We start from the raw sequence: 25360 nt of genomic DNA on the forward strand, positions 1-25360 counted from the left end.
GGTCCCCTCTTCCCAGTGTCACACATCTGGGGCTTTGATGGCACTTGTCCATTTCTGTTCCTCACATCAACTTTGTTCAGCTCATCCATGCTCAGGACACACATTTGCATGTCTAAAGTCTGATTAACATTATGATTATGCCTTCCCTATTCATCCTCCAGTTTTCTCAACATCACATACATTGAGAAGAGGGAAAGGGTTTCTATAGGAGCCAGGATGCAGGTGTCAGAATTGTGAGAGAGGCCTTAAAGATGGCACTGTTGGATTCCTGAGAGCCTAGGCGGAAGTAGCTAAGAGTGGGCTGAAGAGGCGCTGGAATGTCCACTTAAGGATTTGTGGGAGATTCTAGTATCTGAGAAACAAAAGCAATATTGTCATCCCCTTCGGACAAGTCTACCCAGATTCAAATGGAGTGGGGCCTGTGTCCCGCCACATCTTTTTATCTATTTGGAACATTGGGGACTTCTTTGGTGATGGTGGGGGAGGAGAGATGTTAGACGAGAAACAGAGAGCATGAGAGAGCGTGAGAGAGCTGGAGAGGGCACTAAGGCGGGAGAGAGATTGATAAAAGGGAAGTCTTTTCGGCGTTTGGATAATGCATTTGAAAAAGTATAGAAGGTACAGGCTAGTCTGGTTCCAGCAATTACTCTGAATGAAATGGAGAATTTCTGCAAAATATGGCTCGGGGGCAGCTCTTTCTTGTACCAAATTATTATAGCAATGTTGAGCATTTTTTTTTGAGTGCCCACTACTATGTGTTGAGCCCTGTGCCAGGCTTTTTCTTTGCCCTAACTCATTTAATCCTCACAATGACATTAATAAATTGAAGTTATTATTATATTTCCATTATGGGTGAGAAAAATGAGGCATGGAGAGAAGAAGCAACTAGTTCAAGGTCACATATCTGGTAAGTGACAGAATCAGGATGCAAGGCCAGGTCTGGCCAAGTTCAGTGCCCTTGCTCTTAACTACTATGTTCTGCGGGCCAGTCAGTGAACCATTGTAGAGACCAGAAGTCCCTTCTCATCCAACTCACATCTGGTTTTTGTTGTTATTGTTGTTGCTGTTGTTTTGGTTGTTTGTTTTTGAGAGTCTCAAAGATTAGGGAATGGGAAAGACTCGGAGTAGGAGTACAGCCAGTTCACAGCAGAAAAAACACCCTTTGGTGTCCATACCAAGGCAAGCATTGATGACTAAAGAATCACAAGCTGTCTTCATGTGAGCCAAATGCTTATTTTCTCCTTTTAACAAACAGAATTAAAAATCTATACACCACTTCCATGTCTGCTACAGGATCAAGCACCTGCTGGATATGTTAAAGCCCAAGACTCCAAGCTGGATTTCTTCAACTCTGTCCTTCACCCTGCATTCCTCCCCGTTGCCTCAGCTCTGTCTCTTGTCTTCTGTTCCTTCATCTGTTTTTGTCTCCCACTTCTCTCACTCCCTCTTCATATTTACCTGCTAAGCCATCGCCAGAAAAGAGAGTTGTATTTTTACTTTTCAGGGTAATTTCCTGGCTGGTCACATTCTCCTTTAGAGACTGCCTCTGATTATTACATTCTCTCAGCAGCCACTCACATATATATTTAAGATTTAGGAAGAGGCCAGGTGCAGTGGCTCATGCCTATAATCTCAGCACTTAGGGAGGTCGAGGCAGGAGGATCACTTGAGCCCAGGAGTTCAAGACTAGCCTGGGCAACATAGTGAGACCCTGTCTGTATTTTATTTAAAAACAATTTAGGAAGAGAAAGGGGCCCACTTGTATTCTGTATGGACAAAGTTGGAATCTAGTTCCTCCATTGAGAAACAAAGTGAAATGCCAATTAAAAATAATAATGTCATTTTGTTAAAATGTTACTTTCAATTTTGCAGGATTTTTTTTTTTCTTTTCCATTCTTCGATATTACAAGGCACAGTCAAAGTGTGGCCTGTGTAAGTGACTATAGAACTTTACATTCATAACTCTCTCTTTTTCTATTTCTCTCTCTCTCTCTGTGTGTGTGTGTGTGTGTGTGTGTGTGTGTGTGTGTGTGTGTGTGTGTGTTTCAGGCTACAGCTGTGAGGTAGACTATGCAGGTATAATTAACCCCATTTGCTCACAAGCAAGTGACTTGATCATGGTCATACTGCTAGAGAGAGGCAAAACTAGAAGTACAACCTAGGCATTCCATCCTTTGCTCTAGAGATCTTTCCACTGAACCATACCTAGTGGATATGCTTCTTCCTCCATGTGTTCTGGATTTTAGGAGGCTGCAGTTGGAAGCAGCTGGTAGATGGCCCTCTTGAGTGACAAAAGATAGGACTCAGGGGCATAAAGAAAGATTATGGCACTAAAGAGAATATCAAACTCACGTTTCTTTACTTTTAAGAGAACACATTTGGGCTAGATGAATTCACAAGTTCCTTTTAGGGCTACCAGTCTAGGAAATCTAAGCCTGTGAGGCCTCTCTTCTGAGCCAGCTTTATCTGAGTAAATGCGCTAGAAGGAAATTTATAAGGAAAGCTTGTCCATTCCTTGGCCTCTTAGCAGAATTACCCCTTGACCAGCTCAAGCTTCTCAGATCCTTCTGCTCCTTAAGTCCTTCAGATTCAACTCTCCTTTTCAGTTGCACATTCCAATATTTCAACATGTTTTACAGCCAAATGATCACTGTGCACATTTAAGTTTTCTTTCTTTGGGGGATTCTTCTAAATGCAGTATTGGAACCTAGTTAGTAGGTATCCATGAAAGGGAGACTTGGTGATGGCAGAGCTGGGTTAGGGCACTAACTGAACCAGTCAGAATGAATGTGACTCTCAATTTGAAGCAAGCGATATGTTGAAACATCAAGGCTCTTCAAGGGAATATGAGGAGGTTGACTTTCTTCACACCTGACATTACTGAGCCCAGAATGCCTGATGGGGATACTTGCTTCAGTTAGAAGTTTGGAATTTGGATTGCAGCTTCAAATGTTCCCCTCTCTCAGCTCCCACTTAACAGAAAGAAGTACCTTAGTCCCCATCTCTCAAACTCTTTTCAAGCAAACATTTCCTCCAGATAAAATATGGAAACCATGAAGTGTACAATTTAATCAAAATGCCAATAATCTTACTTTATATGATCTAGAAGTTAAAAGCCCTGGAGTCAGACAGAGCTGGGTGCAATTACTAGATATTGATCATCGCAAGCCAGCCTCTCTTTAATCCACTTTTCTCATCTCTAAAATGGGGCAATAATAGCTTATCACATCAGGTTTTGTGGGAATTAAATGAGAACATGCAAGTAAAGCACAGGAAGCTTCCAGAAACTGTTTGTACTATTACTAGACTTTTCGGCACACTTTCTGCTGTTACTTCTTTTAAAAGTCTCACTACCCATTCTGTGAGGTAGAAGCTGGGGCAGAGTGGAATAACTTGGTCAGGACCACACAGAGTCCTGTATACCCTTCTGACAGAATGATGCTGTATCCATCAGTGACAAGAGCTCCACCTCAGGGCTCGAGCTCCCAGCTGCCTGAGCATGTTTTAAAGGAATCCATTGAAAACGTATGTACTAAGTTCACCAACTCCCTTCCTTCCTTCTTTCCTTCCTTCCTTCCTTCCTTCCTTCCTTCCTTCCTTCCTTCCTTCCTTCCTTCCTTCCTTCCTTTTCTCTCTCTCTCTCTTTCTCTCTCTCTTTCTCTCTCTCTCTCTCTCTCTCCCCCCCTTCCCTCTCTCTTATGTTCTTTCTTCTTTAAGGAAGAGAAATGAAACCAGATGTTATAAGACCAGGGCAAAATCTCAGGAAAGTCTTGTTTTCAGTTAGATTTTTATAGTAATATTTTATTGGCACAGTCTCTGTCTTTCCTCTCCTCTTCCTCCATCTGCTTTGCAATTCCATTGCCTTCATCTGCACTTAAAAAGGCCAAGGCAAGCAAGGCAGGCTAAAAGGCAGTGAGGGTAAGGAGGCCTCCTCGAGATTTCCAGGTCAGGACTGCCATAGATTTTGTGTCCTTGGAGAGATGTTTCCTTTTCTGCTGCTCTTGGAAATATCTCTGTCTCTCGGGTTGACACAGTCTCAGGTTCCCTCCTTCAGAATCCCAGGGCCTCTGATGGGGGCAAGAAACAGGCAAGCTCTCCTATCCTGGTCCCCCCTCCCCCAAACACCCACTTCCTTTATAGCAGCTGCAGCTGTTGGGTCAGCCTGGGAGCCCAAGCCCCCCCCACACCCCTTTTCCCCAGGTAAAAATAAATAAAGTGTCAGTGAGCTGATTGCTTTTTGGATTGCACCTCACCTCTTTCTTCCTGTTTTTAGCTTTTTGGTTTCTTAGTGGAAACTACAAACCTTGCCTTGACTCCAGAGTGGGTGTGATTTCCTTCTTCCTGGCTCCCATCCCACTCTTCCCCCAGTTCTTCCTTCTCTAGCATGACTCTTTTATCATTCTAATTGGGATTTCTCACAAGCAAAGGGTTTTCATCTTCTCTGAAATTAGTAGGTGTCTGGAAAGGATGGTGGAACTAAGTTTTCTGCAACCCAGCAATTGGAGCCAAGAAATGAGAACTTCTAATCTATCTTTTATCTAAGACTCACTGTGTGACTGTAAGCCATTCACAGTGGTAGTGCCATTTGACTTGGAGAAAGAGGTATTAGCCCAAATTAATCAAGTTATGCCAAAGAAGCTTACAAAAAGTGTGATTGCTCTACAAACATGTTTTCAAGACCAATCTTTTAATTTTTACCTGTCCCACCAAACCTCTTCACATAAAGAGAGAATGTAAATACCAACGGTAAAAGGGTAGGAGGTGAGTAGATGCAGCTTCTCTATATAGAAATTCTGGAGCTACTGTTGGTTCTTCACTTTCTGTGTTAATCTCTTTTTTAAGACTGTAAAACAATGTCAACATTTAATATCTTTGGGATAGACTGAGATGCTTGCAGAGTTTACCTGGTATCTGTAGGTCCCAGATGGTAGTTTGGACAGAACCAATCAGAATATTGGCCTGTGTGGTACATTTGTAGTTCTGCTTATAATCATTATAAAACTATACCCAAAACAATTAATGAACATTGATTGAAACTCTTATGCAGTGTACAACCGTATTCTGTTCACCTGAAGTGTTCTCAGGCCTCTTCATATGGATCTGGAAAGCATTAAAGTAACTGAGGCAATGGAAAGGAGCAAAGCGGTAGCTGGAGACAGGCTTAGAAATGTAAAGTACGTTGTTTTAGGGCAAGGTAGCTGAATAGCAGGGGGCAATTGAGGGAGGAGAGTAAAGTAAAGTGCTGATTATCTAAGCAGAGTGGAGGGCTGGAAATCTGCATCCCTATCTCCTGTAGGGAGCCGACTTGAGAGAGTTAGAGACTGTGAGTCTAACTTTTGGATGAAGAAAAGAGTAGCTCCTGTCCTAGAGGAGTTCACATTTAGTAGGGATGAGAAAGTGTACACAGATGAATAGCGGTTAAGAGCATGGTCTGGCACCAGGCCACATGGGTTCAACCAGATCTTCAACTAACCAATTGTGTGACCTTAGGCAAGTCATTTCAGCCCCTCAGTCATCGTACCCTCACTTAAATATGGAGACAATAGTTGTACTTACCATATGAGGACAAAGAAATGAATTCATACATGTAAAGTGCCTGACACATATTGAGAGCTCAACTGATGTCAGCTCCTATTTATCCAGGGCTACCTGCTTTGCATGCATTGTCTTTTTTACTTCTCACCACTACCCTATAAAGGAGAAATTGTTATTATCCCCTATTTGCAGATGAGGAAACTGAGGCCAAGATAGGTTAAGTGGATGATTATAATTGAGTGTAGAAAGTGCTAGAATAGACAGGTGCAATAGGAATGCAAAGATAAACATGTCTAACTGCCTGGAGAAATTTGCAGAGGGCGTCACGGAGAAGGGCACATTTAAGGTGGACTCTGAAGGGTAAATAAGGGTTCATCAAGAGGGGCACAGAACGTGCAAAGGCAAATGGATGGTAGTTAAGCATAGCTGGAGTATAGATGTTGGCAGGTTAGGTATTAGCAGGAAATGGGCCTGAAGGTTGGTTGTGACCAGTTTGTGTATGCTACCCTAAGGAGTTTGGACTCTACTCTTTAGAGAATCATCAAAGACTCTCTGTGTTCAAGTTGTGTACAGGGAGGGAATTTAGATGAGTGATAACTAGGGTTTGTACTAGCATAGTAGCAATAGGAATAGAGAGATGAATCCAAATGGAGAGGTCAAAAGTAAAGCACTTCCGGGTGGGGCACAGTGGCTCATGCCTGAAATCCCAGCACTTTGGGAGGCAGAGGAAGGGAGATCACTTAAGGTCAGGAGTTCAAGGCCAGTCTGGCCAACATGGAGAAACCCCATCTCTACTAAAACTACAAAAATTACCCTAGTGTGGTGGCATTTGCACCCGTAATCCCTGCTACTCAGGAGGCTGAGGCAGGAGAATTGCTTGAACCCAGGAGGCAAAAGTTGCAGTGAGCTGAGATCACGCCAGTGCACTCCAGCCTGGATGACAGAGCAAGTCTCTGTCTCAAAAAAGAAGAAAAAAAAAAAAAGTAAAGCACATCTGTTTCTTCATTAGAAATCAACTGAACAGGCTGGAGGCTGTGGCTCACTCTTGAAGGTGGAGGCAGGTGGATCACTTGAGGCCAGGACTTCGAGACCAGCCTGGGCAACATGGGGAAACCCCATCTCTATTAAAAATTCAAAAAAATTAGCCAGGCGTGATGGCGCATGCCTGTAGTCCTAGCTACTCAGGAGGCTGAGGCAGAGAATTGCTTGAACCTGGGAGGCAGAGTTTGCAGTGAGCTGAGATAGTGCTACTGCACTCCAGCCCGGGCAACAGAGAGACTCTGTCTCAAAAAAAAAAAATCAACTGAATATAGTTCATGCTTGCTTGGGAGTTGCAATGTAGTCTCTACTCCCCCTCAAGGAGCTCACAATAAAGTACAGAAGACAGACCTCAAATCAAAGGCAAACCAACAGTTGCAATACAATATGGTATGCTCCGTGAGAAAGAGACACATACAGGGTGCTGGAGGAGCACAGAGGAAGAATATTGTTCTAGGGGTGGAGAGGTAAGTAAAGGCTACCCATAGGAGGGACCACTTCTGCTATGTTTTTTTTGTTGTTGTTGTTTGTTTGTTTGTTTTTGAGACAGAGTCTCTCTCTGTCACCCAGGCTGGAGTGCAGTGGCACGATCCCAGCTCACTGCAACTTCCACTTCCTGGGTTCAAGTGATTCTCCTGCCTTAGCATCCTGAGTAGTAGCCGGGATTACAGGCATGCACCACCACATCCAGCCAATTTCTGTATTTTTAGTAGAGACGGGGTTTCTCCATGTTGGCTAGGCTGGTCTCAAACTCCCGACCTCAAGTGATCTGCCCACCTTGGCCTCCCAAAGTGCTGGGATTAAAGGCATGAGCCACTGCGCCCAGCTTGGAACTAAGTTTTGAGGGGTGAAGAATAGTTATCCAGGCAAAGAAAGGATAGGAATGGTTGTCATTCCAGTAGCAAGAATAACAGGAGCAAAGGTATAGAGTATGCAACAGCATGGAATGTGGGAAGTGCTACAAGTATTTCAGGATTGCTGGAGAAGGAAGTGCATCAAAGGTAAATAGCAGAAGAAACAGGGCTAGAAAGTAAGGCAGAGACCAAGTTTAGGGGGCCTTTGTATGCTATGCCAAGGAGTTTGAACTTACTCTCGTAGGTGAAAGGGAGCCATTAAAATGATTTAATTAGGAGGCTACCAGATGCACAGATGTACGTATTAGACTGGTAGCAGAGTGGAGGATAGGATTGGAGGGGGTGAGATTAGAAAAAGCAAGGCCAGAAGCAGAGAAAGCTGGTAGGAAATTATCATAACAGATCATACTTGAGATTAGGAGTGCCTGGTTTAAGGCAAAGCAGGGGTGACAGAGAAGGGATAAGTGATTGGAGAATTAAAAGTGGCAGGACTTGGTAACTGATTCGATATGGTGGTTAAAGAAAAAGGAGTTGAGGAGGAATCTCAGGTTTTTGGCTTTAATGAGAAGTGAACTTTGGTTCACCAACCAAGAAAAATAATGGAGAACTGATCCTGGGAGAACAGTGATTTCATTTTGAGCATCTTGAGTTTCAGATGGTTATGGGAAATCCAGATGGAAATGTCCACTGGACATTTTTTTGTTTTTGATATGTGAATCTTGAGGCCCGGGGAGATGTTGAATAGGAGATGTAGAGTTGAAAAGCATCAGCATACAGATGTCAGTAAAAGTCATCAGAAGGGTTGAGACCACCTAGAGAGAAAATGGGCCAAACATAGAAACTCAGAGGACTATCAGTATTTAAGGGGCAGACAAAGGAGAAGTTCCAGGAATTGTTGGCACTAGCCCTGGACTATATCTTTTAGGAACTGTGGGATTGAATGAGAAACCCCAACATAGTGGCCCCAATCTTTCCTCTTGGAACTTTCTAAAACTATTCTGTGGTGTACATGATTGAGAATATTAACACATTTTAGGACTGCGTATCTTCCAACTTCTAATATAGTACCTTTTTTTCTGAAGATTTTTGCAAATTGCTTTGCAATAATATTCATAATACAAATTTCTGAGTTCCATGATTGAATATTCTTTAAGCAGAAAATTGTATTTATTTTCTTCATCTCATTAACCTAAAATGCTTTTGTAGTATCACATCCCTTTTGACCTAGTATCTTAGTCAGCTTGGTCTGCAATAACAAATACTATAGACTGGGTGGTTTAAACAGCAAACATTTAGTTCTCATAGTTGTGGGGACTGGGAAGTTAAAGACAGAGGTGTTGACCAATTTCCCTCTTTCTGGTTGTAGACTGACATCTCACTATGTCTTTATACAGCAGAGAGAAGATTATCTCTCTCATGTCTCTTTTTGTAAGGGCACTAATCCTGTCATTAGGGATCCACCCTTATGACCTAATTACTCCCCAAAGGCCCCACTTCCAAATGCCATCACACTGAGCACTAGGGCTTCAACATATACATTTTGAGGGAATGAACACTCAGTTCATAACATTCAGGAAGAATATTTTTTCTTCTTGTTAGTTTTAACATATATAAAGCGCTAAGCCTTATGCATGTTAAGATATATATGTTTAAATAGTGCCTGGAACATAATAGGTGGCCCACACAATTCAAGTGGCATTACTCAAATTCACTGTCTTTACCTAAATATGCACACCCTATTCTGTAGTCACAGACACACACTCAAGTAAGCTAGGTCTTTCCAAACTAGCGATTGCTCAATGTAAGTCTTGCCTTTCAGGTTTTTGTTTCAATTTTTGGCATTGAAAGGCAAATTAGAAAAAGAAAAAGTACTGGTATGTAGATTTGGGGGTTATTTCCCTTTAGATTATGACAGGATGTTAAAAACTGATCACAGTTGATATACAGCAGCTTGCTGGAGTCTCTGCAACATGCCTCAAACACAAAAATCCCTGGTGATGGACGACTGTGGGTAAAAACACACATGCATCAGATTTCTTCTCTGATAGCTTCCAGACCCCATTTTAGTAGTTTTGGCTCTCAAGGCAAACTCCATTTGACAGCACAGGAGTAGCTACTCAGTCATTCTCCCAAACTAGTCAGTCATTCCCCCCACGCTTGGCCTCTTTTCAGCAGGCAGGCTTGACTAGCTGCTTACTTCCTCTTCTCTCTTAAGGGAGAAGGGAAGTGAGAGAACTCTCTGGTGAGTGCTGAGTTGCGATCTGTGCATACAGCTTTACAGGGGAGAACAAAACTACTCTATTTTCTCTGTTTCATTGTAATAAATCTCTGAAGAGATCTCTGGTTGGATCACCTCAGAGAGAGAGAGAGAGGGAGAGAAAGAGAGAGAAATTGGGACAGAAAGAAAGAGAAAGAGAGAGAGATTGAGACAGAGAGAAAGAGAAAGAAAGAGAAAAACGAGGAGGAGGAGGAGAGGAGAAAGAAGAAGAAGGAGGACAAGAGAGAAAGGGAGCAGAGAGAGAAAGAGAAGAGACAATGTGCATTGTTGCTGATATGCACTGTTTTTGTTTCTGTGTGTGCTTTGTACTTGTAATGGTTAATGCCCAGATGTGTCCTAAACCCCGTGAAACTGTTTCCTTCCCAATCACAAGTGAGTAGTAACAGTCCAATCCAAATGTAACCCTTGATCTTTTTCATGAGTAGAGCATAGAATCCTTTGTTCTCACATACCTTTTTTAAGTACATCACTAAATTGAGTAGAATAACAATAATAATAAAAACTCAAGTCAATGTTCCAATAACCTACCCCTAACTGCCTCTCCCTACGAAGCTGCTACTGTTTGCTGCACCACAGCTTTGCTCACATCCAAGGCAAAACCTCAATTGATCAGTTGAGGTGATCTTGTTACACCCTTGCCAGGCTATAGGCTACCACACCCAATATGTCAACTTTAATCAGCGCTAAGTCCCTATTGCTATTGCCACTCTATTGATCTCTGTTTGTAGGAGATGAGGGTAAGAGAAATTGTTCTTTTAAAGTCTTTGACAAAAAGAGAAAGGAAGAAAAGAAGAAGAAAAGAGAAGAAAAGGTGAAGAAATGAAAGACTCAAAAAACAGAAGAGGGAGAAAAAAAGAAGAGGAACTATATGAAGAAAACTCGGAAACAAGTGTCCCCAGGCTCCACACCTACCTAATTTCTTTTCCCTGTTTCTCCACTTAGCAATGCATTAAACATGTGATCTTTCTTTTAGCTACAGCCTTTCCATTCCTTACTGTAGAGTCAAGAAAAATACATGATATGATGAAGATAAGATAGGTTTTGGAATCAGCTCACCCTAGGTTCTCATTCTAGGACCTAGCACGGTAACTAACCCATAATGCCAAATAAACTCCTTTTCGTAAGAACTTTGTTTGAGTCCCATGTAGCAATGGACTCCTGGACTGTATATATTATTCTACCATTGTATAGTACCAGTAAAAACTCACTGGGAATTCATTTTTCTCAACTGCATTTGGCTATGAGGGCAAGGAATTTCAATTGGCAAGCAAAGTATGTTGTTGCTTAACACACATACATGAACATGCATACTTGTACACATACAATGTATACATGGTAAAAACAAACAAACAAACGAACAAACAAAAACCCAACCCATACCTAAAAAAAGGTATACCACTCTACTCCCTCGTCTGCAACAACCCTTAGATCCTTTTGAAAATGTAACCACTGGGTCACTGTTAACTATTTCTTGTTTGCCAGATATACTTCAACATGGAGAGGAGGCTGGTTCAAGTTGCTTTTCATTTGCACAGGGTGTTGAGAGTACTCAACAGTTTAGGGTAGGTGGCATCAGGACCTTGGGTTTTCATGGGGATAGTAGCCGTGAAAACAGGTAAGATGAGAGGATGGGAAACATTGCCTGCTTTACAGTCTTGCCTCTTTTGTGGTGTGACTCTTAGATTATGAATTAGAAGGGTCCCATCAAAGGAAAATCTGAGACCCAGAAAAGGAAGCGCCTTGTCCAAGGTTACACACATGCAGCCATTTAGAGGCAAAGCTGATATTAGCCCCTAGTCCTCTAGCTTCCTAGGACGCTGTTCTTTCCCTAATTCCCCAGAGCCTCCAACAGTGAAACAAACAAAGCTAGAGCCTCTGCTTCTGGCACCTTCCTCTGCTACTCCACTCCCTGTGTCTGGACTATGAGCCTTACAGATCTCCTGGATTCTTCTAAGGGAGGACATTTTTCTTTTCTCCTTTTAGTGGAGACATGGTAGCTTGAGAACATAAAGAGATAGTTTTCAAACTGTAGTATGAATCTGAATCACCTGAGTTGATTGTTAAACATGTTAGTCTTTCCCAGAAGACACTTACTCTCAAAGAACTTTCACTACTCCCTTGAGAAAGGTAGCAGACACTTACTGGAATTTTTTGTATTCACATGATGACTTTCTACAGAAGCCCCAGGTCTAGAGAAAAAACACCATCGTGTTTTAAACATTTTGTTATATTGTTTCTGTTTGGTTATAAAATTAATACGTATTTATTGGCAAAAATTAATATTACAAAAGAATATTACGAAAGATATACATCAGCAGATGTTTTTAAAGCCTTTTCATCAACTCTCAAGAAAATCTCCATTCTGGACACAAGAGGGAGCTTTTAGTTAAAATGAAAATTTTAATGCAGGCAGTTTCATGGGGGATATACCATCTTTACTTTCTTTAACAAATTTGACTTTTTTCTTTTTAAAAACACATTCATTAGTGATTATGGAATTGTATAATGATAGAGCTGACAAGCTTCTTAATCATCATGACTCCTCTACAGCAGTTGATATTGTAACCACCCAATGGGTTCATTTTGCCTGCTGCCCACATAGAGCCGATTTATCAAGACAGGGAAATTGCAATAGAGAAAGAGTTTCACACATGTAGAGCTGGCTAAATCAAATCAACCTCCCTGAAAATTTGGAGGCTAGGGTTTTTCAAGGATACTTTGGGTGAAGAGAGGCGGGGTGACTAGGCAATTAGGTACTTGCTGCCAGCTGGTTGGGGATGCAATCATAGGGGCATAGGAAATGGTTCTCATGCCCACTGAGTCACTTTTGGGTGAGACCACAGGAGCAGTTGGCAGGTCCAGGTGGAGCCATTGGTTATCAGACATGCAACAAACCCGAAAAGACATCTCAAAAGGTCAATTTTAGGTTCTACAATAGTTACGTTATCTGCAGGAGTAATTGGGGAAGTTGCATATCTTGTGGCTTCTGGAATAACGGCGAGTAATCATTTATGTCTATACCTTGGCAGAATTCAGGCTCCTCTTATCCTCGTAGCCTGGTGGTCTGTCCTTAGCTTTACAAAGGCAGTTGCATTTTGAGGAAGTGCCATTATTATTTAAATTATAAACTAAATGTATCTGGAAGTTAGTTTGGCCCAAGCCCAGGAATAATTAAGGGCAGCTTGAAGGCTCAAAGCAAGATGAGGGGTTGGTTAGATCAGATCTCCTTTACTACCATAATTTTCTCGCTGTTATAAGTTTTGCAAAGGCAGTTTCAATATGGTTGTCTATTCCTGTCTTTAAAGATTCTCCTTCCTTGTCTCCTGAGATACCACTCTGTTCCTGGCTCTGCTCTTAATTTTTTGACCATTTCTCTTCCTTTGCTCTCATTGAGTGTGGATGCTTCTCTGAGATCCTCAGTCCACTTGTCTTCTCATTCTGCAGTGTATACAAATGTTCTGTGGCTGACCTCATCCATTCCCATGGTTTCAACTACTACTATGGGCTGATGAAGAAATCACCATGCATATCTCTTGCTATTAAGCTTAGATGGAGGCATATTCACTTGCCTACCAGACAAGCTAAAAAATGCCAAAGCAGCCCAGAAAAATGTCAATGAACCTGACCCAAAGGGTAGTAAATTTTAAGACTGCATAATAGGTTGGTTAGGGAATCTCTGAGTTTTCTGAGTCACAGGGATGACCCTGTGAACTGTGATTACAGAAACAGAAAACAAAACAAAAAAAGAGCAACAAAAACCACAGTAACAAAAACACTAGAGTACAACGAAAAGTTTCACTTAGACCGAATTGTCCAATATAGCAGTCACAAACTGTAAATGGCTTTTGAGCATCTGAAATATGTTTGGTTTTAATTCAGATGTAGAGTAAATGTAAAATACTATCAGTTTTAAAAGAAAGTAAAATATCTCTTCTTTTTTTTTTTTTTTTTACTGATTACAGAACAGTTCCTGGTTCATACAACATGCTCAATAAATGTTAACTGCTACCATTACTAGACACTCTCAATTCTGGTCACTTCAAATTTCTTGATGTTAGCCAAACCTTTGATGCATCTCTACCTTTGTGAATGCACTTTGATGCTTCTCTACTTTTGTGAATGTTGATTCCCCTGCCTGGAATGCTCTATTGCAAATTCTTCACCTATGAAACGACTACACATACTTCAAGATTTAGCTAAAACATTACCCGCTTTTTGAAATCTGCCACATTACCAGTGGTTGTTGTGTCCTCTGTGGCACCTTGTAGATATTGCTATTATTGCACAAATGGTAATGCAGTTACACTTGTAATATAATGAGTGTGTCTGCTTCCTCAATGGACTTTTAATCTCAACAGAGATAAGAGCTTGTTGGTCTCCTCTTGGTATCTAGCACAAATGTCTAGCACAACATTTGCCACCAAATAGGTACTAAATAAATGCTTTTCAAACTGAAAATTGAGTAATCTAATTAAACCATCTATCTTTACATATGAAGAAACTGAAGCCCTGGGAAGTGATGGACTTTTTGGACAAGCTTACACTTTGGACCCTAGTGGACCAGGAGCCTTTTCTTTTGCCTCTGAAGAAAACAGGCAAAATGTAGCCCCAGAATAATTAAAATAAAGACTTACATTAACACAGATCCCTCACTTTCACTACTTGTGAGAAAATAATGATGGGTGTGAATCCCAAACCTCGATACTGAATTAAGCGTATAATATATGTCCAAAGTTCCACTAGTTTCTGGTGTCGGGATAAGGATAAGAACATTTTGCTATTTACCATCCTTCTGTGGCTGGCTAGACAGTAGGACCTGCAAACAACTGTAGAGTCCAATATTGTGATGTGCTTGATGGAAAGAATACTATGAGTCAAACGACCTAGATACTAGTCCTTACTCTGTTGCTAACTTCTTAGTTAAGTTACTTAAATTTTTGTCAACTATTTTCACATCTATATGATGAGTGGTTGGATTGGATGATCTCTAAAGAATAACAAACTCCTTTCTGATTGTGACTCTGACAGGATTCTTCATGTACAATGAGATTCTCTCTTATTTTTAAAGCTCTCTAGAAAAAGTTAATATACATTTCCCTTAAGAATTCCTTCAGTTTTATATCTCTGAGCTAAGTAAGTAACAATGGAAAACTATATCAGATTGGATAGTGTTTATAGATTACAAATTACTTTACATGCAATATTTCAATTTTCAAAACCTCTGAGGAAAGTTGACCAGTTAGCTTTTTTATACCAATTCTGCAGATGATGATGATCGTCATGATAATAAGAGCTAACATTTTATTGAGTACGCCAGACAGTGTTCTTGGAACTCTGCAAGTGCTATCGTATTAAGTTATTCTAGATGAGGATTCTAAAGCCCCAAAATGTCAAGCGACTTGCCTAAGTTAGTAATGACAGATTCAGGACTTGAATCCAATGTGACTGTCTCTAATTTCTGAGTTCTATGCTAATCACTCATCTCCTACAACAGTTTTGTAATATCATTGAATTAGAGAATGAGTAAACATCACCTTTTATGACAGCCCTTCACAAGCGGAAGATATTGTTCATTATCCTTTTAATTTTCTCTTCTGTTTTGCATAGATTACATTTCTTATCAGAGATCTGGCTGGCTCACAACATTTTGTGAGAGCTAATTCTGTGTATCTCTTCTTAACTCTGCATTCAGTGACATCGCTTTGGTGGTGCTATGGCTTGAATGTGTCCTCCAAAGTTCACATGTTGGAAACTTAATCTCAATGCAACAGTGTTGAGAGGCGAGACTTTTAACAGATGATTATGTCATGAGGGCTCTGTCCTCATGAATGGATTAATGTCATTATCACAGGCATGGGTTCCTGATAAAAGGATGAGTTCAGCATTCTTCTCACTTGTGTGTGCTCTTGTGTCTTTCTGCCTTCCCACCATGGGATGATGCAGCAAGAAGGTCCTCATCAGATGCAGCTCCTCACTCTTAGATTTCCCAGCCTCCAGAACTGTAAGTCAATAAGCTTATATAAATCACACAGTCTATGTTACTCTGTTATAGCAGCAGCAAAAGAGACTAAGATAAGTGGCATAAAATCAGCCACGGTGGCAGATTTTTACACTATATAAATATGTTAATGCTACAGACAAATATCTGCTTTCCCCCTGGAGAGCCAGTTGTTAAATATTTACCAGCACATGTTTGGTTCAGAATAAAAGAGAAAAATGCTAGAACCTCATTCTGGGTTCCATTGAGTAAAGTGGACATTTGTATTTTAGTAAAGATAACATTATAGACCACAGCATCTTTCTTACTCTGTAGAAAGAAACATTACTCTTCCTTTGAGATGCCTTTGGTATATTCCAGATATTCCTAGACATGAAGAGAACTAATAGAGCTAAGAAATATTTTTTTCACCAAATTATTGCTATTCTCTTTTCTGTAATATCCTGAAAACTGCAAAGGTTCAGTCTTTAATCCCTTTGTAGAATTGGCAAAGATTTTTATGTAACCTTCTTCAAGCATGGTACACTGATTTATGATGACAGCTACTGAATGGTAAAGACTAGATTTCTCTCTCTTTCTTTCTTTCTTTCTTTCTTTCTTTCTTTCTTTCTTTCTTTCTTTCTTTCTTTCTTTCTTTCTTTCTTTCCTTCCTTCCTTCCTTCCTTCCTTCCTTCCTTCCTTCCTCCCTCCCTCCCTTCCTTCCTTCCTTTCTTCCTTCCTTCCTTTCTTTCATATGAGATCTTGCTCTCTCACCCAGGCTGGAGTGCAGTGGTGCAATCATAGCTCACTGTAGCCTTGAACTCCTGGGTTCAAGTGATCCTCCTGCCTCGGCCTCCCAAATAACTGGGACTACAGACACTTGTCACCATGCTCATTTAATTAAAAAAAAATGTGTAGAGGTGGGGTCATGCCATGTTACTCAGGCTGGTCTCAATCTCCTGGCCTCAAGTGACCCTCCAACCTCAGCCTTCAAAGCATTGGGATTACAGACATGAGCCACTGCACCCTGTCCTGGATTTCTTGATTACCAGTTCATAGCTCTTGTCACCCATCATGGTGCCTGTACAAGACATTATTTGGAAATATTTGCAGTATGTATTTATGGTCACTTGCTGTGTATGAATAAACTTGTATATCTAATAAATAATCATCTTGAACATTTTTACTTGGTGTTCATATTGTTTAGTCATCAGAATCCCTGCTTCTAGCTAGTATATGTGCTCACATTTAAGGAAAATTCTGGGACTCTTATATAACATTTTGGAGATGGAACGACCTCGGTCATCCTCTTGAAGAAAGGGAAAATGGAAGGTCTGATCTGATAGTGTATATCATTGATCACTTGGACATCTAATAAAGTTCAGCTGACCGAGTTATGTTTATTTTGGTGAACTAGATTTTAGTTTCCTCCAAAAATCTAGTCTGGATTTACTTCCTGGAAACAAAAAGCTCTGGATTTCCCAAAAGCAGCCACAATTCCAAATTCTCTGGTTGTAAGTTCTTAATTATAGAACATATGCCCCACATTTTGGTTAATGAAAATATTATTTATGCTGAGAATGAGATTATTTTGTGGAAGGAGAATAAAATAAGTCAGCATTACTTACATATTTCATTAGGGTACTACTTTGGGGAGCTATTGTATAATCTGGATGAGTGGAGAGAGTTTTTTAGCTGAACTGACAGAGACTTGAAGGAAACCAGAAGAAAGAGTCACTAGAGCTCAGGCCTCAGCCATACCTCTTCTCAGTAGCTCCTCTGGAGAACTGTGACCATGGCATACTCCCCAGAACCTATATGTCCAGCCACATGCGTGTCCTAAGAGGAGAGCCAACTACTGGACAGGAACCACCATATGGTTCCTCACCCCAGACGCAGCCCTCTGCTGCCATTGCTACAACTCCTGAGTGGGATCCCATCAGGGCATTGTTTTGGCTCAGGATTCTGAAGGGGAGGCCAGACCACTTGGCCTATGGGACAAGGAAAATCCTAAGTAGGATTGACTGCAAGGGATGGTCTAAGGAAAATTTCAGGAGTAGGATCAGAAAGTGATTGAAGAATTGAGTATAACTCCCCTTCTCTGGGAATTTCTGCAGTGTCAAGGGCATGAAAAGAGAGCATCCTGGAAGAATCAAATGATGGTAGACAAGGTTAGATGTGTTTGGTTGAAGGATAACCAAACTAAGCCCCTGTCCTTGAGTGTTTCTGTGAGAGTAGAGGGATGAGGTCAGAACTTTCTGGAAAACAGCTATTGAAAAAATGCGGAGCCTATCGGAGGCTCTTTCTGGATGGGGAGTGCCATGGTTTGAGTGTATTCCCTCCAAAATTCAGGTGTTAAACCTTAATGGCCAATGTGATGGTATTAAGAGGTAGGACTTTTAAGGGATGATTGGGTGATGAGGTCTCCTTCCCTCATGAATGAGATTAAGCCCTTAAAAAAGGTTTCATGCAGTGTTTAGATCTTTTTCCCTTTCACCTTTTGCCATATAAGGACACAATATTCTTCTCCTTTGAAAGACATAGTAATAAGGTACCATCTTGGAAGGAAAAAGCAGCCCTCACCAGACAACCAATGGCCATTTCCTTGATCTTTGACTTACCAGCCTCCAGAATTGTGAGAAAATAAAGTTTTGCTCTTTATAAATTACCCAGTCTCGGGTATTTTGTTATAGCAGCACAGGAAGAGACCAATTATCATACGTAATCATGAATGCTTATTTGAAGGAAGAGGGTGAAATCACCAAAATTAATCATAGTGATATTGAACTCTGGATGAGTTACTCAGGTGTCTAATTCACATTAACAACCCCTTCTCTGAAGAAGGAGAGGCAAAAAAGCTACTCCCAAAATTACATGAAGTGATATCTGTTTCTAGACTAGTTATTTATATTGTCTAATCCTTATAAGTAAATGCTTATCTGAAGAGGGAGGGGGAAAAATGCCAACACAAAAATTGATTCCAGTGAGATAAGTTCCTGTACAAGTTAGTCATGGGTCTGATCTTCTGTGTAAATGCTAATTTGAAGGAAGAGGACAAAAAGTCTCATCCCAAAGTAATCATAGTGATGCTTGTTTCTAGACTAGTTGTTTGTGTTCTCCGATCCATATAAGAAAATGCTTATCTGAAGAAATAGGCAGGCAAAAGTCATCACCAAACACATGGCCAGATAAGCTGCACTATATACCACAGGTTTATTGAAATGACTATGTGGCTGTGACAGGCATTAATTTTGTCTCAATGTGCGATTTTGGTGGAAAAAAAAAAAACAGGAATATGAGACAGACTTCTAGCATGAGGAGAATGCTGGGGCAGGGTGGAGGCAAGCTCTACTAGACAGAAGTGGTAGAAGTCTTGTCTCAGAATGGGCCGGCAACTCCAGAATAGTGGCAACAACTTATTATCCTGGGTCACAGTGGAAAAGAAAGTGGACAGCTAAAGTGGGCAGAAACTCCAACTACATTGGGGAGTGGATAAGAAATCTGTCAGTGGATAGGAAATTCCAACTACAATAGAGGGCAAATCTGCTTTCTTAGTAGAAAAGAAAGCAGGCAACTGTACAATCAGGGAAGCCAAATTGTGGAAGAGTAGCTTACAGTGGCCAACAACGTAGGCAGCTAGGAGAGAATAGAGAATTCCAAGAAGTGGATAGAAGTGCCTGCAGATAGTGGCCAGACAACCATAATCTGCAAGGTTAGCAACATGGAGGCAAATACCTTGAAGGCTAGACTGTTATACTTATGAGAGGAATGCCAGTGAGCTCTGGAAGCCCCACCCCTAGTTGAAAGCAGAAAGAGAAGGATTGGAAGCCAAATTGAAAGTTGAAACCATTTTCCAGATGGGCAACACATCAAAAGGTATGTTGAATTTATTCCAATCATCTCAGTGAATAGTTCGAGGGAATTAGAAATTGTGCTTCATTGTTCTGAGGAGTATGCTTCCATGAGAAGGCAGTTGCAATACACTAAAGGAGGGAAGTCAGAATGGGTTCAGTCACGGAAAAAAAGCTACAGGCTTTTCTTTATGATAGTAGGGTAAGTCTGGAACACTAATAATGCTAATTCACTGTTAGTAAGCATTTTTAATGCGGAGATTGTTTTTCTTACTGGGAAGCATTTTTTTTCGTTCAATACTTTTCTAGAAATGATTATGCTAATCATATTTTGAGTGTTAACATTATTATTTCCATAGGTGCCTTGTTAAGGTCAGGGTAAAACTGACCCTGAAATTGATCTGAAATGGAATTCTGATTGAACACACTTCTTTTTTTTTTTTAAACAAAAATTATACCTATTAGTTTGAGCATTTCATTGCATAGCAAGTCAGTGTATTCTAGTTCTTTAGAAAACAATATCTCATTGTTTCTCCATAACTATGCTAGGGAAAATAATCGAAGGGATAGCAACTCTTTGGAATATCAGTGATTGTATATTTATCTAACACTTACATTAAAAAGTATTTCTTAAAGTGCTAATATATCTTAGCCATGTTCCTCTTAGAGCATGTTTCAATTACGGTTAACTGATTGTTAAGAGCACTTAAACTTTATCTTCTAACTCCATAGAAAGATAATGCTACTTGAAATCATTTTGTTAAAGTCTTAGAGATAAACAGCTTAAAAATTTTATTAATGCATAATAGATGTACCTAGTTTTGGGGTACAGGTGATAATGTAATACATTCCTACAATTCATAAAAATCAAATTTGTGTACCTGGAATATCCATTACCCTAAATATTTATATTTTCTTTATGCTAGAACTATTCAATTCTTCTCTTCTAGGTATTTTGAAATATACAATAGATTTCCGTAAACGAGAGTCACCCTACTTATCCATCTAACACTAGATCTTATATCTTCTATCAAACCATATATATGTATTCATTAATCTGCTTGTCTTTATTACTGCCTACTCACTACCCTTCTTGGCCTCTGGTAACCACCAATCTACTCTCTATCTTTATGAGATCCACTTTTTTTTTTTTTTAAGCTCCCACAGGTAATTGAGAACATGCAGTATTTGTCTTTCTGTTCTTGGCTTACTTCACTTAACATAATGACATCTAGTTCTATCCACGTTGCTACAAATGACAGGATTTTATCCTTTTTATGGCTGAATAATGTTCCATTGTATATACATACCACATTTTCTTTATCCATTCATCCACTGATGGGCATGCAGGCTGATTCCATATTTTGACTATTGTGAATAGTGCTGCAATAAACACAGGAGTGCAGACACATGTCTTTTTGATATATTGATTTCTTTCTTTTGATATCTACCCAGTAGTGGAATTGTTGAATCATATGGTAGTTCTGCTTTTAGTTTTCTGAGGAACCTTTATGCTGTTCTAATAGTAGCTGTACTAATTTACATTTCCACCAACAGTGTATGCAGGTTCCCATTTCGCTGCATCCTTGCCAGCATCCGTTACTACTTGTCTTTTGATAAAAGCCATTTTAACTGTGATGAGATGATATCTCATTAAAATTTTGATTTGAATTTATCTGATTATAAGTGATGTTCAATATTTTTTTCATGTATGTGTTGACCATTTGTAAGTCTTCTTTTGATGAATGTTTAATCAGGCCTTTTGCCCATTTAAATTGCATTATTTCTCTTTTTTTGGAATTGAATTGTTTGAGCTTCTTATATATTCCGGTCAGATCCCCAATCCCTTGTCAGATGGGTCTTTTGCAACTATTTTCTCCCATTCTGTGGGTTGTCTCTTCAGCTTGTTGATTGTTTCCTTTGCTGTGCAGAAGGTTTTTAGCTTGATGTAATTTTGCCTATTTTTGCTTTGGTTGCCTGTGCTTTCGAGATCCTACACAAAAATCTTTATGCAGACCAATGTCATGGAGCATTTCTCTGCTGTTTTCCTGTAGTTTCACAGTTTCAGGTCTTAGACTTGTCTTTAATCCATTTTGATTTGATTTTTGTGTATGGTGAGAGATAGGGGTCTAGTTTCATTCCTCTGCATACGGACATCTAGTATTCCCAGCACCATTTATTGAAGAGACTGCCCTTTCCCCCTTGTATGTTCTTGGCACCATTGTCAAAAATGAGTTTTCTGTAAATGCATGTATGTATACCTAGGCTATATCTAGGTTATCTGGGTCTATTCCATTGGTCTATGCATCTGCTTTTATGCTAGTACAATGATGCTTTGGTTACTATAATTTGGTAGTAAATTTTGAAGTCAGGTAGTGTGATACCTCTAGGTTTGTTCTTTTTGCTCAGGGCTGCTATGACCATTGGGGGTCTTTTGGGTTTTAAATACATTTTAGGATTGTTTTTCTATTTCTGTGAAGAATGTCATTGATATTTTCATGGGAATTGTATTGAATTTTTAAATTGCTTTGGGTAGTATTGTCATTTTAACAACATTAATTCTTCCAGTTCATGATCATGGAATATCTTTTCTTTTTTGGTATCCTTTTAAATTTCTTTTTCAGTGTTTTATTGTTTTTGATGTATAGACCTTTCACTTTGGTATTAAATATATTTCTAGATGTTTTACATATTTTGTAGCTATTGTAAATGAGTTTGCTTTCTTGATTTCTTTTTTTTTTTTTTTTTTGAGACAGAGTCTCGTTCTGTCACTTGATTTCTTTTTAGATTGTTTACTGTTGGTGTATATAAATGCTACTGATTTTTGCATGTTGATTTGTATCCTGCAACTTTACTGAATTAGTTAAGTCTTGCTCTGTCACTTGATTTCTTTTTTAGATTGTTTACTGTTGGTGTATATAAATGCTACTGATTTTTGCATGTTGATTTGTATCCTGCAACTTTACTGAATTAGTTAATCAGTTCTAATAGTTTTTGGTGGGATCTTTAGGTTTTCCTAAGTATAAGATAATGTCATCTGTGAAGAAGGCAAATTTAACTTTTTCTTTCAAATTTGCATGTCCTTTATTTCTTTCTCTTGCCTAATTGCTCTGGCTAGTACTTCCAGTATTATATTGAATAAAAGTGGTGAAAGTGGGCATCCTTGTCTTGTTCCACATTTTACATGAACAGCTTTCAATTTTTTCCCCATTTAGTACAATGTTAGTTCTGACTTTGTCATATATAAGGTCTTTATTATTTTGAGGTATGTTTCTTCTATACCCAATTTGATTAGGGTTCATATTATAAAGGAATACTGAATTTTATTGAATGCTTTTTTGGCATTTATTAAAATAATCATATTGGTTTTGTTCTTGGTTCTGCTAAGCTGATGTTTCACATTTATTTATTTGCATATATTGGACAACCCTTGCATCCCTGGGATTGAATCCCACTTGACTATGGTGAATGATCTTTTTCATGTGCTGTTGAATTTGGTTTGCTAGTATTTTGTTGACAATTTTTGCATATATGTTCATCAGTGATATTGGCCTGTAATTTTCATTTTTCATTGTGTCTTTATCTGGTTTTCGTATCAGGGTAATGTTGGCCTTATATAATAAGTTTGAAAGTATTCCCTCCTCTTCATTTTTTTTGAATAACATTGATATTAGTTTTTCAAATGTTTAGTAGAATTCAGTAGCGAAGTCATCAAGTCCTGGGCTTTTCTTTGATGGGAGATTTTTATTACAACTTCACTCTCATTACTTGTTATTGGTTTATTAGGAGTTTATATTTCTTAATGGTTCAATCCTAGTAGGTTGGATGTATCGAGGAATTTACCCATTTCTTTTAGGTTTTCTAATTTGTTGACATATAGTTGCTCATAATAGTCTCTAGTGATTCCTGGCATTTCTCTAATGTCAGTAGTTATGTCCCTTTTTCTGTTTCTCACATTGATAATTTTGATCTCTCTTTTTCTCTTAGTCAAAGGTTTGTCCATTTTATCTTTTCAGAAAACCTACTGTTATCTTCTATTTTGTTTTTTCAGTCTCAATTTCATTTATTTTTACTCTGATCTTTATTATTTATTTTCTTCTACAATTTTGTGTTTGGTTTATTCTTGCTTTTTGAGTTTTGTGAGGTGCATCATTAGGTTGTTCACTTGAGGGCTTTCTACTTTCTTGATATAAGATTTTACCGCAAACTTTCCTGTTAGTACTGCTTTTGATATATCCCATAGATTTCAGTATGCTGCATTTCCATTTTCATTTGTGTCAAGAAATTTCTAAATTTCCTTCTTAATTCTTTTGTTGACCCATTGGTTATTCAGAAGCATGTTGTTTAATTTCCATGTGTTTGTTAAGTTTTCTGAGTTTCCTCTTGTAACTAATTTCTACTTTTACTTCACTGTGGTCAGAACAAATACTTGATATTTTTTCTATGTTTTTGAATTTGATAAAACTTGTTTTGTAGTCTAAGATATGAAATATTCTAGAAAATACCACATATGCTAATATAAAGAAGGTGTATTCTGCAGCAGTTGGATGAAATGTTTTGTAAATGTAAGTTAGACCTATTATGTTTAGTTTATAGTTTAACTTTGCTCTTTTTTTTGTTGTTGTTGATTTTCTCTCTGGATGATCTGTTCATTACTGAAAGTGAAATGTTAAAGTCCACCACTATTATTGCATTTTAGTCTATCTCTTTCTTCAGAGCTATTCATGTTTGCTTTGCATACATAAAAGCTCTGGATGCATAGGTGTTTATAATTGTTATATCTTCTTGCTGAATTGACCTGTTTTACATAGTGATCTTTTTTTGGCATTTTACAGTCTTTGATTTGTAGTTTATTTTATCTAATATAAGTATAGCTAGTATAGCTACTTTTCTTTTTCGTTTTCCAGTTGTATGAAATAGCTTTTTCCACCCCATTATTTTCAGTCTATGTGTCTTTAAAGGTAAAGTGGGCTTATTGTAGGAAGCATACAGTTGGGTCTTATTTTTATCCAATTAGCTGCTCTATGTGTTGTAACTGGATAATTGAGTCTATATTCAGTGTTATTATTGATAACTAAGGACTTTGTATGACAATTTTCTTGTTTGTTTTCCCGTTGTCTTGTAACTCCTTTCTTCCTTTCTTACCATCTTCATTTGTGGTCAAGTGATTTCTTTTTTAAGTAGGATGTTTTATTTTTTATTTTTCATGAATCTATTTTAGACTTTGTGGTTATTATCAGACTTACAGAAACATCTAATAGACATAATACATTATTTCAGAGGGATAAAAACTAATCTCAAATCAAAAAGAATAGAAACAAATTATAAACAAAAGAAATTCTTCTACACCTTAACTCTATCCTCCCAACATTTTGACTTTCAGTTATCTTAATTTACATGCTTTTATATTACTTCTGTCTCAACAGGTTGCTGTAGCTATTGTTGTCTTTGAAAATTTTGTCTTTTGGGATTCACAATATGTTATGAGTGGTTTGCAATCTAACGTTACAGTATTAGAGTATTCTGGGTTTGTCCGTATCCTTCATTTACATTTAGCATTTTTTGTGAGATGGGTCTGGTGCTGAACTCTCTCAACTTTTATTTGTCTGGAAAAAACTTTATCTCTTCTTCATATTTGCACAATAACTTTGCTAGATACAGTACTCTTGAATGGCAGTTTTTTCTTTCTGTGTTTTTTGGTATTTTTAAATTAGCATTTATTTTAGGTTCAGTAGTACCTGTGCAGGTTTGTCACACAGGTAAACTATGTGTCATGGGAGTTTGGGGTACACATTATTTCATCACCCAAGTAATATACTTAGTCCCT

At 38.9% G+C, this 25360-nt stretch overlaps 1 protein-coding gene across 2 annotated transcripts in view; it reads left to right on the top strand.

Moving 5' to 3' along the window:
• Positions 1–25360, top strand: part of LOC105490486 (LHFPL tetraspan subfamily member 1) — a 257433-nt gene that overhangs the window by 503 nt on the left and 231570 nt on the right. Inside the window, exon 1 of one of the 2 annotated variants that reach the window (XM_011756204.3) lies at positions 19236–19735. The exons of the other annotated variant lie outside the window; for it this stretch is intronic. The gene's annotated coding sequence lies outside the window, so the exon portion shown is untranslated. Of the gene's footprint in view, positions 1–19235; positions 19736–25360 lie in introns of those variants that run through there. 2 annotated transcript variants of the gene reach the window in all.

The sequence above is a fragment of the Macaca nemestrina genome, chromosome X (genome assembly GCF_043159975.1).
Source record: "Macaca nemestrina isolate mMacNem1 chromosome X, mMacNem.hap1, whole genome shotgun sequence".
In the NCBI taxonomy this organism is placed as follows: domain Eukaryota; kingdom Metazoa; phylum Chordata; class Mammalia; order Primates; family Cercopithecidae; genus Macaca; species Macaca nemestrina.